The sequence below is a fragment of the Urocitellus parryii genome, chromosome 1, assembly GCF_045843805.1.
Source record: "Urocitellus parryii isolate mUroPar1 chromosome 1, mUroPar1.hap1, whole genome shotgun sequence".
NCBI classification, from domain to species: Eukaryota; Metazoa; Chordata; class Mammalia; order Rodentia; family Sciuridae; genus Urocitellus; species Urocitellus parryii.
In genome coordinates this window covers 66,740,425-66,754,114 of record NC_135531.1, presented here as the reverse complement: position 1 = coordinate 66,754,114, position 13,690 = coordinate 66,740,425, and positions in this window count along the sequence as shown.

Genomic DNA, 13,690 nt, shown 5'->3' with positions numbered 1-13,690 from the left:
TGTAACTTATACATAATAGTTTAGGTTATGTATATACATACACCTTTCTCTCTCATATATAAGTATATGAAGAAAATATAAAAATATTTAGTGTACAATAGCATTAATATATAGTTTACACACATGAATTTTGAAAACCATATGTTGTGAAGCCTGATTTTTCTGTTAAATATATTGAATTTCTATGCCATGAATAAAACTATTACTATTATTTCAACCTAAACAATAATTACATTATATGTCTATATTGAATTCCTTATATATAAATATACATGATATAGATATTTCTATTGTTGGGCAGCTCCATTATGTACTATTAATTATATATTACCAGGTACAATGGCACGTACCTGTAATCCCAGTGATTTGGGGACTGAGGAGGATTGCAAATTCGAGACCATCCTCTGTAACTTAGTGAGACCATCAGCAACTTAACAAGACTCTGTCTCAAAATCAAAAAGCTAAAAAGAACTGGGGACATAGCTCAGTAGTAAGGTGTCCCTGAGTTCAATCCCTAGTACTAAAGAAGAAAAGAAAAGAAAAGAAAAAGAAAAGAAAGAAATTATAATATTTATATATGTAGATGTATAATATTATAGTCAAGTAATTACATAATAGATATAGCTAGATAGCTATAAGGAAACCTCTTATATATTTATATATCGATATGAATTCAATACAGATTATATATCAACAGGATAGTAATTCAGTATATACAATAGAGATATCTCTATATATGTATATCCCTCTGTATATATAAATATGCTGGGAAAAATAAATCAGGTTTCACAGGATATGGATTTACTTCTCAGACAGCTTTCTATACATGTACATACGTGTGTGTGCACTAGTGCATGTGGGTACCTAGCATTCATGCTTAAGATTATGAAATAGTTTTGGCTATGCACTTTCCAGACACAGTGAAAGATTATACTTTCTTTGTCAAATGTAAGCCCAAGAGGTATGAGTAACACCCAGGTAGAAATTCTGAGAGCCAGTGTTCAGCTGATCACATTCCCTTCCTTTTGCTGTGGTGACCTTGAAGTATTTAAAGACCTGAAGTCTCTGCCAATCTGGGTTCCTGAGTAATCCCAATGGCAGAAACTCCCAAAACCTGTGAAGAGCATGTAGCATTGGCAGAAAAGACTTTTCTGTTGGGCAAAAATCACTGAGATATAGGTATTGGTTGTTACTGCAGCTTAACCAAGGCTGGGTTTTTGCAAAATATTTCTGTAAAAAGCCAAATTGCAGGCCACATATGATCTCTGTCACATATTCCTTTGTCTTTTTCCTTTTCTTAACAAACTTTAAAAAGTATTCTTGGTTTCCAGACTGTACCGAAATAGGCTTGGCTTGGCCTGTGGGCCAATTTTCTAATTATCATCTCAGGGTTTCCTTGGAAATAAAAAGAAGAAAAAAAGATGAACCTATTTTGAAAAATGTAGTGATACATGTTATCCAAACTATTACTATTATTTCAACCGAAACAATAATTCAAAGTGATACTTTCAAACAAAAACAGATAAAAGAAGAAAGCATTCTCTACTGTCTCCTCTTTATTTCTTTGTCAATAATAACCTATTTCAAATGGAACTGTTTCATGCCTTGGCCCAACATTTCCCAAAGTGTGTTTCAAACATCCTTGTTCTCTTCACACACACACACACACACACACAAAACACACACACACACACACACACACACAGAGAGAGAGAGAGAGAGAGAGAGAGAGAGAGAGAGAGAGAGATCTTTGGATAAATAAATTTAGGCAATTCTACATTCTATGTGCAGGGAATGCTTTTTAACATAATTCCAATATACAATGAACATGCTACTTAGCAGAATTCCCTTTGGACATCCTTGCTTGCCTCTGTCTTGGTACTGGAAGCTTGAAGTTAAGTCAATGCTAACATGATTTGTCAGTCAACTTCCAGTGTCTGCACTTTCCCAGTCTTATGATTCAACTCTAGGTTTATGACAGACATCTCTGAACAGTTCATGTGTCATGCTTGGCCTTGAACTCCAGTTATTGGTGATGATAAAAATAATCTTGTGCTAATGTCTGAAACATCAACAAATGCAAGTTATCTTGGTTTCATAAAAAAACACACTTAAAAGAAATCACAGGATGAAAGAGGCAGAGGGAAGATTTTTGGTTAATTAATTTTTTACCTTTCCAGATCATTGTTTTATAAGAATCAAAAGAATTTTCAGGAGCAGTTTGTAAAGAACTTTAGGCTTTCAAAAGCAACAAATAGGGCTCCTTAGGAACCTTGTCCTCTGTGATAGACATTATGTTACGTTGGATTGCTTTGCTCTCGCATGTGATAATCATCTCTCTTTGCTATGTTATCCAAAGCTAATTCAGTGTGCAGTCCTATAATGAGTAACAAATGTTTTCTACTTAGAATCACTTTAGAATCTTGGAAGTTAGCAAATCCAAGAAAAGGGAAATTTTGTGACAATGAAAAAACTGAAAGTTAAATTAAATGTTTCAAGTATACACACACGTACACATGCGCACACACAGGTACCTAGAAAGGAACTTGAGAAATACAATGTCAACTATGCCCAAACATATATTTGTAAATCAAGTTTAGATGGGATTATAGAATGTTGCACACAGGATGATTTTGGTGATTTTCCACAAGATAAAATAGGAGGAAAGAAGTGATAAGAAGAAGAAGAAAGATTTAAGGTGGTCAATAATAGTCTACTCCATAAAGGTAGTGTGGTCTCTAGGGCTTGCAGATTCTGCACCTGAAGATTATCCCCACATAACCAGGTTCTTTCCCTTTATCCTGTGTTATCCATAGTGTTAACTTCTTCCCTGTGCTCCTTCTGCAGTAGAAGAGAAGGTAACTTCTTTCAACCCTGGAATAAGTCCTTCCATTGAGTCAGATTGAACTAAGTTAGGTCACACATTCCTAAGCAAATAACAGCTGGAAAGGATGTGTTCTGATTGACATAGCTATTGGTTTATCAAGCAAAACTGGCAAGGAAAATGGAATATCATAAATGGCTAAGCCCAATCAGAACCTGCTTCTGGAACTGGGGTCACCTCCCAACCCACATGCCTGCTGACATTAGGTGGTCAACTCTAAAAGTTTTATCTATGAACAACTTTTCCTAAAAGAATTATAGAGATTATTAGATTGCTTTTCTGTTTTGTTTTGTTTTTCAGTTTGATTCAGTTACACATGCTATCTTCAAAAGCCAATAACCCATTCACTTCTGAGTTATATATTTATGTGATTTTAATTTTTTCTCTCATTTTCTTTATTTAAACTAGATATTCACATTAGACCAGACCAAGCAAATTGTAAAAAATATCTTAAATTGACAGAAATCAGGTTAAATGAAAGAAAGGATTTTTCCCCCTTATGAAATTAGCTACAAGTACTGTACTCTAAGACAGTGTTCCACAAATCAACTGATGTGCCATAAGCCTGATGTTAATAAGTACAAAAAAAAGTCTTTGGCCATGTGATCATTTTAGATAGCTATTTTATGGCAAGAATCATCATGTTTGATTCCTGATTCTGTTACTTTCTCCTTGTGTTACTTAACAAAGTACTTTATTGCTCTTTGACTTACTTCCCTGCAATATAAAATGGAGATAAAAAATAAGTTACCTCACAGGATTGATGTGAGATTAAATGACTTAATATATGTGAAGTACTTAGTACATTATGTTCATATAAAAGTATTAAGTATTACATTACTATTATTATACTTTTATTTTTTCTTCTACTTCAAATTAATGAGTTAGCTATTGAGAATATGTCAGATTAGACCCCCAAAAAGAGAGAAATTTCTTTATAGGTATTTTCAAGATTAAGAATTATGATTTTGCTTAAAAGATTAAGAATTTGCTTTAAAACAAGCTATATTGCATTTTAAAGAACTGTGATAAGATTTGTGTAGAACATAAAACTATAAAGATGTATTTCATGAAAATGATGAAATCTAACACCTCATTTTGAATCTCTTACAGGAAATATCCATGCCGAGGCCCAAAGGTAACAAAAAATTCAACTTGTTTAAATAGAATTTGGGTGATATTTTAATCATCAGTTGTTCATGACTTTATTGGTTCTGAAAAATGCAAAATTATCTGGAATCTATTTTACTTATTTTAGAATAATTATGTCTGTGCGATTTTATTTGGGGGATATTCTTTTAATTCCAACAGTTTTGAAAGGCTATGAGTAGTTTATGTTATTAACTAATAATGTGACTCTAAATGTTAATCAAAAGCTTATTTTAATAGTATTTAATCTAATTAATGATCTAAGAATAAAACAACTAGGACAATAACATAGGCCACTTTGTATAATTTGCTAAAAGGTTGAGCTAATGAGGCCAAAGTTATAAAATCTATTTAAGTATGACACGGTCTAGTTTGGAAAGTTCTGTTCTATAACCAGTCCACTTCTAGGCCCTGTGAGACTGTGGGCTTTTGAGGACATAAGAGGCACCAGGAGAGGGAGGGTAGAAAGAGTGCGGTCTGCATCTCTACAACTATAATTGTGACAATTGCAGTTTATTGAGTGTTTATATGTGTGTGGTTATAAACTGACAGATGTTTTACAAAGTTTATTTCATTTGATTTAATTTTCATGATATAACCAAAAAGGAGGTATTAGTATACTTTTTTGGAGATAAAGAACAAGAAGCTTTAGTAAAGAAATGTCCTCAAAATCACAAAGCTAATAATTGGGAGAACCATGTAAGGTGTGCTCTTTTTCAGAAAGAGGACTACAGGGCAGCTGATGAGGCTACTGAGCATCTTAATAAAGTGTTCAAGTTGCTTTCCAATATCTTTTTTTTGTGTGTGGGAATGAGGGTTGTACTAGAATTGAACCTTGAGGTGCTTTACCACTGATCAACATCCTAGACTGACTGATCTATCTATCTATCTATCTATCTATCTATCTATCTATCTATCTGTCTGTCTGTCTGTCTGTTTATGGACAGGGTCTTGCTATATTGCTTAGGGCCTTGCTAAATTGCTGAGGCTGATCTTAAACTTGTGATCCTCCTGCCTCAGCCTCCTAAGTCGCTGGAATTACAGGTATGTGCCACCATGCCCAAGAGCTTTCTAATATCTTTAAAGCCACACTCTATAGTTGCATTTTCAAACAGCTCCATCAAAAGCAAATAAAAAATATTTTAAATTTTAAAATTTAAGACAATTATTTTTTCTTTGGATAAAAGCTGGATATTGCTGGTCACTATGATAAAAACAATAGGTATTATTGAGAATTTACATGGGACAGCATGGTTTAAGCACATTTAATCCTCCCAAAAGCTACAAATATGGGATAAGATTATTTTACTCTCATTCTACAGATGAAGTACATGAGAATAAAAAGACTGAATCATTTCTCTCACCATCAGGCAACTATTAAAAGTGAGAGCCAGGACTAAATCAACTCAAAGATCATGGTCTTACTAAGATATTATACTGAAGAAAATAACTAGGAAAAATGTTTATATATCTGAGAACTCTGGCACATGCCTGTAATCTCAGCTACTTGGGAAGGTTGAGGCAGGAGGATCACAAGTTCAAGATCAGCCACGAAACTTAGTGAGACCCTGTTTCAAAGTAAAAAAATAAAAAGGGCTGGGAATGTAGTTCTGTGGGAGAGTACCCCTGGGTTCAATCCCTAGTACTGGAAAAAACATTTTTTAAAATGTTTACATAATTTGATGCATTTGTGAAAAAAAATTGTTCATAACTTCTAATTATTTCATCTAAATTTACTCTTACCAAATTAGCTCTCAGAATAATTTAGCAATGGCTTCATGGAATAATATAATATACCCAGCATAAAAGCCTTTTATGAAGACAAATATTTTTCTAAAAGACAGAAATGCAAGGAATGAAGCATAAAAACCTCCTCACACATTTGAATGAGACACAGACTCTCACCTTTTTTTTTTTTATCTAATTAGTCAAAAGTCACAATTCTGTCAATTCTTCCCTAAGGTATGTACAATCTGCATGAAATGCTTACATTTACTTAGAGCGTGTATCCATTCAGCCATGAAAATAAAACGGAGAACAATACAAATTAAATGGCATCATTTGTTCAAATGCATGTCTCTTTGGTCACACCTTCTTAATGAATAGTAGCAGACAAGCAAGGCAGCTAATAAGTTATTTTAATAGGGTGATGTAACGGTGTGTGAACTGTTACCTCCTGGGAGAGCAAGTGACAGGTTCCAGTTCTCATTACTGTGTAGATTAGTCTCAGAGAATTCATTAGTGCCCAATGTGGCAGCTCTGCTGAGTGCCCTTAATTTGGAAAAAGAGACAGGAGGCCTATGTGCCCAAGAAACTCTAAAGACGGATGATCTGGAGTTGAAGGCTTTTAGGGCAAAAGTACTCCCCTGAGAACACGGCAATTATTCACCAGGTTTTCAAGGGACTGGTGACAGCTCTCTTCCCTGTAGCCTGTGTTGGTATACACAATAGAGACACAGAAGACTACTGATTTCACCTCACCTACGAGGAGACAGGTTTAGTGTGGAGTGTTTTAAAGCTATTGTACATCCATACAGCTTATCTCCATTACAAATAACTTTTATTTTGCAAAAGGATGACAGTGAGCAGAAGTAGCATAGGAGAATATAATTTTTTAAAATGATTCTTATAGTTCATTATTAGTCATTAATTTTCCCCCTCCATCAAACCACCAAGCAAGCTTGATATTTATCAATTTAAAAATACTAAATATGCTATTTCTGTCATATGAGATAGAGATATTTATTTTTGAATAAGCATCATAAAACAAACACAATTCAGGCTCCTGAGCAATTACAGTCACGAATGCAGCACTATTCATGTATCATTAAAATGCTTTCAAACATTTGACTGTGGACCTTAGTAAGAAATGTGTTTTATATCCAATTAATACCCATAGACATACAGGTATTTGTATAAGTGAAGCTAAAAATATAATACAATAATTTGCTCTTATCTTTATTCTCTTAATCCTTTTTTATACTACTCTATTGTATTCTATTTCTTTTCAATTCTTTTTGGTTTTTATAAATGTAAATTCTATGTAATAAAATTGTTTTTGCCCCTTACCAATGAATTGAGATCTGCAGTCTGAAAAATCGTATGAAAGGATCATGTCACTGGACAAAAGATTTTTCATATTAATTTCTGTAAGAATAATAATTTGTTGATTGGGTGCTTGTTATAGTCTAGGAACTGTGCCAGTATTTTACAAAACTGCTCTTATATATATTTTATATATATATATATATATATATATATATATATATATATATTTGTTGATGGACATTTGTTTCTTTATTCATAGGATGTGCTAGCAATTGAACCCCAGTGCCTCACACATGCCAGGCAAGTACTCTATCCCTGAGCCACAGTCCCAGCCCCTCTTACTTACTCTTGGCAATAATGATGGAAACAGGTATTATTATTTCAATTTCTCACATGAAGAAAGTCAAACTCGAGAGGTAAAGAACGTTTCTACAGTACATACATCTGGGAATTAGTGGAGCTATAATAATTGGTCCAGAATAGCCATCTAACCATCATTGATTGAATAAATTAATGAATGAATAATGAATAAATAAGCTATGTTTGAAAATGAGGACACAAACAGGTTGACTTGAGACTATTGGATGTAATGTTAGTCAGTTTTTCTTTGCTATGACCAAAGTACCCGACAAGAAAACTTAAAAGGTGAAACATTTATATGGGGCTCATGGTTTCAGACCTTCTGTCCATAGCTGGCAGACTCTATTGTTCTGAATCCATGTGATTGTTATTTTTGAATATTCTTCTAACAGTTTTGAAGGGCTATGGTCCTGAGATGGCAGAAGGGCATGGTAGAGGATAGCTACTCAGCTTATGACGACCAGGAACGGGGAGTGTGTGTGTGGGGGGAGGGCATGAGAATGAATGAAGAGCCAGGGACAAGATATAATCCCCAAAGACATAGCCCCAGTCACCTACTTCCTCTAGTCACGCTGCACCTGCCTCTAGTTACCACCCACTACAGTAGTCCTTTTGAATTAATCATCCACCAAATAAATTAATCCATTGATGACATTTCTCATCACTGCCTAAAAGCCCCACTTCTGAACCTTTTTGCTTTGGGTATTATGCTTTCAAAACAAGAAATTTTCAGAGGACATTTCTAAGTCCATACCACAATCGATGTGTTGACAACAAATCCTTATTTCAGGATTTCTTTTTGGAGTGCATACTAAAGATACGATTTTTAACTACCTCAAAAAGAAAATGAACAATTTTTATCTGAAAAATGCAGAAGTCATTTCTTAATTGGGAGGGGTGAAAATAATAAAAATATTAATGATGCATATAATGATTGCGCTAATATACACTGATTACATAATATGTTTCTAGCACTATTCTAAGTGCTTTTTTGCATGTATCAATATAAATAATAGCAGCTGCCTCATCTAATCTTTTCATCAACCCTGTATGGTATGCACTATTATTGTATCTGTTTTATAGTTGAGGAAACTCAGGCACAAAGAGTTTGGAGACTTGCTCAAAGATACACAGTTTAGAAAGCCCAAGTAATCTGTCTCCAGGACAGAAGCTCCTAACATTTGCTCCTAACAGATTGAATCATTGGTAATCAGCTACGTTTTTTGTTTGTTTGTTTGTTTGTTTTATTGCTCATGCAATGTTGATTGCTTCCACAGGAGACACTTCCAACAAGAAATGCTGAATGCTTAGATTGTGTAAGTCAGTCTTTATAAGTATGTTATAATATGTTATAATATGTATCTTATAATATGTTCCTAGTTTTTTCTCTTTGAAGCATTTTTTTCTGATATTTAGATAGTCTATATTTCTCAACACAAAATTGAAAATTATGATTTCAGAATCTTATTTTCTTATTTCAGTATTTTGTAAAGTTAGTGATAAACATACCTTTAAGAAATTCATAATGATTTTACCTTTAATAAAATAATCAAGAAATATCTGAGGAGTTAGTAACAATTCAGTTTGCTAAAACCGTGTCAGAGAGACAAGGAAATACACTTTTAAGAATAAACACAAGCAGCTGGGTAATGGGGAAAGTTGTGGCGGGATCCTTCCACTGACAGTGCTTCAGGGATTGTCACCAGGCATTGAAGACAAAAGACAATTTAAGGTCCAGGATCCAGGTTTACAAGCTGATTATAGGATCGACCAAAGGATAGAAGCAGATTGCATTGTTCTTCAAGCTACTTTTATGAGAATGTCTCTTTTTGGTACCAAAAAAACCAAAGAAATGAGATTTTCTCCTTTTGGTCTCTTAAATTAATCAAAACCTATAAGCCCTACCACATAAATACAGTGGATGAAATTGGTTGGAATTTGGGCACTAAAGCCCAGTGCCCACAAATACATATGGTTTGCCTTTTCTATCTGGGACCAACACTAAACAATGTTTCCCAGGCTCCTGACCAATGAAAGGCAGAGAGAAGCTGTGTGTCTAGTCTTTGACAGCCTCTCTCAGGATGCTCTCTTCCTTTCTTTCTTCATCCACCTGCTACATGACCCCAGACAGTATGGGGTTGATGATGGAAGAACCAGAATTAAAGTTTATTTTATTGTATTAGGCCACTGAGATTCTTATAGCCAGAAATATAGATAGATATGTAAACAGATAGATAAAAATGTCCCAAAGAAACCAAAATTTTTTTTAAACCAGCTGTTTACAGCAACTACAATTACTTCAAATAAGCAGTGCCAGAATCTGAACATCAGTGCAAATATTATGTTTAAATAAAAGATGGTGACTCGTGCTAGAGATATACATTGGGAATATGGGTGTGCTATTTTCACTTGTCGTTGGCTGTAAAAGTCTAGTTCATCTTGTTAAGAGCCCAGACTGTTCCCAGTTACATTCTGGCAGAGCTGGTTCTGTTCCCACAAACCCTGTTGCAACCTGCCAAGGGACTTCTTAGTCACCCTTAAACAATCAGACAGACCTAGGACCACTCAAGACTTCAGGCAGTGGGGTCTGGGTAAACTCAGGAGTTCAAATTCTGCCTTCCACTCTTAGCAGCTGGGTCACTTAGAAAATTTGATGAAAATATTGGGGTCCATCTTTCTTGGCTATTATATCAGGAAAAAAGAACCGACACATAAATTGTTTTAAGGGTTCAAAATTAATCCATTTAAAACAATCTCTGGCACATGATACATGCTCAATCAGTGTTATCTACTATTATTGTTATTGTGAGTACTTTTATTATACTATTTGAGTCATTCTCTCTGTCTTGCCTAGAGCTTTAAGACTTGTAGCTCTTATCTCTTTTCTATGTTCAGGGACCCTGATTCCTTTTTCTTTATCATCTAGGTATGCTGGGGGCAATAACAAAACTTTTTTTTTTTAACAACTCTATTTTTTAAGTTCATGTTCTCTGAGGTGTTAGACAGAAAAATCTTCCCTTAGCTTTACTTTCAGACTTAAAAAAATCTTCCAACTTTTAACTGACCTAAAATACTCACAAGGCAACAATAGCTGGAGGTAAGGTCTGAGTCCAGGTGAGTGTTCCTGCCGTCTTTCCTTGCAGCTGAATGGGAGTTTTTATAAGGTCTATGTGAACCTCAGCTTTCTATTGCCCAGCCTTTGCCATATCCTTTGAATGTGATGACTGGGTTATAATGGGAAGGTCAAGGCCAAGTGTCCCAGCATGGATGTTAGGAATAGGTACCTTCATCATGAGGCAATATTTTAGTTCAGTGAGGGAATTGACAATGAATTTTTACACAGATTCTTTTTTTTTTTTTCCAAACCTTCTGGCAACAGTTGATGATTAATGCTTGAAAGGACATTTTTGCCCTTTCTCTTTCATTGGATACTTTATCATGGTGGCAGCTAAACTCTCTCATGAAAGCAAGAATGTAATTATTGGCAAAAGTTTATCAGTTCTATTTCTCTCCATTTCAAAAGACAGTTAGCTGTCCATAAGTTTTTAAAGAGAATAAATGGGGCAGGAGCAGAGACCGTGAATGTGACTGAAAGTAACGAGATTGAAAACCAAGGCAAACTTGCCAACCTCGGAATGATGATAGCTCAGACAGGCCCATACTTCTGTCTCCATTGCCTTCACTGCTCACAGAAGTGAGGAAAGGAAAGGAAATAGTGCTCACCTAATTTTTTAAGCTTGGATACAAATCAACATTTATTTGGTTTCTTTCATAAACTAAATCATTAATGCATTCAACTAGCAATTAATGAGTAATGTCTATTTCCAAATTATAAGAAGTTTTGTGGCAAAAAATTTGTCTTCAATTGAAAGGGAAAGAAATATTTTTTACCTGAAAACAGATAAAATATGGTGTTTGTTTTTCTTAAGCTTCAGGACAGACAATATAGAAAAATCATGAATTGTAAGAGAACAAATAGCACGAGGTTAAGTCAAATCAAAATACATTTCCAGAGGGGTTCAACAATGTCATTTCTTTACCTCATTTTTCTCTCTAGTTTTCTGTTATATACAATTACACATACTGAACCAAATTATTTAAAGACTTTTTTTTACATTAGCACAAATGTTCTAATTGTATGAACAAAAGATTTTTTTTCATTTTTCTGACCTTCATTCATATATTTGGGGATGTCTTCCTGTAAATTGAAGAAGTGCTAGACACTCATTGTCCCAGCGTTTCTTCAATTGAGCCATAGGCATTTGTCCTGGCCTCTGCTCATTACACAAAACATTCCAATTTTTGGTAGAAATGTGTTGATACGAAGAAACAAAAATCTGAGGGATTCTTTCCAGAGTTAGTAACTATTGCAACAAGATCTTATTCCCTGAGCAGCAGTGGACCCTGACCCTGTGAATCGGCCTCATTTCTAGTGCCAGGGGTACTGGCAGTTTAAGCAGCAGTGGTAAGATGCTGGAAAGTCCAGTTTCACTGAATCGTTTGGGCATTGCTTGGGGTTGTATGCACTTGAGTCTCATGTTCCTGTGATCTCAGCAATTCAGTGAACTACCCACTCTGCTGTCTTTTGTCTTACTATTTTTCCCATTTCTTATTCTATTCATTAGAAGCAAGATATTAAGTTTTAGCACCCAGTAGTGAGAGATTAAACCTCACCTTCTCAATGTTTTGGACATACATTAAATCACCACAGCAAATAATACATATTTTAAGGGAGATACTTAGAGGTAAAACATCCTGTTTTTTCTTAAAATTTTACCCATTAATTTCAGCGTTGGTTATTAGATCTTGACTGAAGCAAATATTACTATGGTATTTTAATGATAATTTTCTATTTCTTTAATTTTTTTCCACATGTACTAATTGGGACTCTTCCAAAAGGAGTACGTCATCTCTTTTACCAATTTAATTTTTATTTAATCACTTACTTCTCTCTGTCTAGACTCAAGGACATCTATTTTATTCTACAATTTTATAATACAATGTTATTGTTATTTATTTTATTGCTCAAATTCTTACAGCTTTAGCTATTGGTAGCTCTTTCAGGTAATTGATTTCTTGTGTTATTTTCACATGACTATATCCTGGATTTCGTTTTTTTAAATATTATTGCTTCCTCAAGTTTTGATACTATGTTACTGCAAGCTCATGTGATATTTTTCCTAAGACCATTCTATAATCAGTGATTTCTTCAAGGAAACTTAGGTCCTTTTACTTAAAAAGGGCCTTTAGAAATAAGTGAGTTCGGAATGCATTTTGTAGTGGAGAGTCACTATTTTCAAGTCCTCTCAGCAGAAGCCAAGAAATAAATATAATTTTATAATTTTATATATGTGTATATACATACACATACAGAAATACATACATATGCAGAAATATGTTATATATATACACACATACAATATCTATATAACAAATTTGTATGTGTGTACAATATATAACATATTTCCATATCTCTTTTTCTGTATATATGCAAATATATCTTCAAATATGTATGATTTATATTTACATATCTTCATCTATTTAAATAGATGGAGTTTATTCTTATAGCCCCAATTCCACCCAGTATAGCAAGTTTTTTCATTCTAGTTCTTCCTCCTTTATCTTTACCTCCTTTCTCTGACAGTGAAAAACCTGGCTCTCAAGGTCACAGTGCATTTACATATTTGTTCAATTCCAATATGCATAAAAATTGATATATACATATAAGAATTGCTAAACTGTGAGAAATATATTTACCAACATAGGGGTTTTGGTATGCAGTTACTTTTGTACTAAACCTTACAGTATCAGTGAAAGCACTTTGTTACAAGTATTTGGGTTAGCTTCTCTCTTATCCACATTCTTCAGTGATCTTATGTATTTATAATATAGTTAAATTCATTTGTCACCTTCTGCATTCCATCCTGGGTTTTTTCAATATCCAGGTTCATTTGTCTTACATTTGCATACAGGTCTTACAGTGTACAGCTCAGAGGTTTGACAAATGCAAGGAGTCAGGTATCTAACACCCCAGTGCCACACACACCAGCTCTATCAACCAGAAATGTCTTTGCGCTGCCACTTTGTAGTCTATTTCCCTGTCCCTCTTTCAGAACCCCTGGGGACCGCTGATCTATTTCTGTCCCTGTAGTTTTACATTTTCCAGAGTGACATATAAATGGGATCATACTTATGCAGTCTTTTGTGTCTGGTCTCTTTCATTTAACAAAATGCAATCGAGATTCATAC